The sequence below is a fragment of the Penaeus monodon genome, chromosome 23 (genome assembly GCF_015228065.2).
Source record: "Penaeus monodon isolate SGIC_2016 chromosome 23, NSTDA_Pmon_1, whole genome shotgun sequence".
NCBI lineage: Eukaryota > Metazoa > Arthropoda > Malacostraca > Decapoda > Penaeidae > Penaeus > Penaeus monodon.
In genome coordinates, this window is record NC_051408.1 from 19,544,602 (window position 1) to 19,545,466 (window position 865).

The 865-nt window shown below is 45.4% G+C and overlaps 1 protein-coding gene across 1 annotated transcript in view; it reads left to right on the forward strand.

The window, feature by feature from the left end:
* LOC119588168 overlaps window positions 1–865 on the forward strand; it is a 71,572-nt gene that overhangs the window by 67,985 nt on the left and 2,722 nt on the right. The window lies entirely within an intron of this gene.

An 865-nucleotide genomic window follows, 5' to 3' on the forward strand; every position in this document is an offset into this window, starting at 1 on the left:
TACCAAAGTAAAATTTTGCGGTTCTTAAACCGGAGATATCGACGTAGCATGTCTACTCTCCTATGAAAGCGACTCCTTCACTTGAGCCATGAAAAGACCAGGAACTATGACACTGCAGTCGTCGGCATATGCCTTCAGGATGATACAACAAATCACAAATCTTTGAAATCACACTTCCCTGAAACACGCCAGCACGGGGTGAATTCCTAAGGGTGGGCTGGTACTAATTCACAGAGAAATCTTCTAGAAGCCCCAGCAGATGTCTGTTGATGTCGCGGATTTTCACTCATGAAATGGGAACCTTTTCTCGAGCTGCCAAAGGTAATACCATACAGGCGTAGCAACACGATGGGAACTTGCTCTCAGTGTTTATTTGCAGTTGCATTAACACAAACATTCTGTAGTATTCCAGTGTGAAAGAGAAAAGTGAAAAGACCTGAGAATTCTTCTGTTTTGACCTCAGATTGCGTTTGTATTCTCCCTAGTACATAACATTTGTGAGGACTGCGTGTATCGCCCTGAATATGAGACATCTCACACCGCTTAACGAAGACGCTCTATATGCACTGGTTCACAGACTGCTCTGTTTAGCACATTAATATAGACGAAATGTTGGCGACTGCTTAAAATCTCCACCTATTATTGCTCACAAGGAGCAAGAAAGTGATGAAGCTTATTAGGGGCGGAATGCAGGCGCTTGCGCAGGCCGTGCCGCTGCTTCATGTTGCTCCGTCAGGCATTACGGCATCCCATAAGGTGTCGCCCGGGGCTCCTTCTCGGGTGCCTAGTTGCTAGTTAAATTAACATGTGGCAACGTTCTGTTCCGCCTCGGTAATGGTATTGTTGCTGTCTTTGTGCTCTTTTA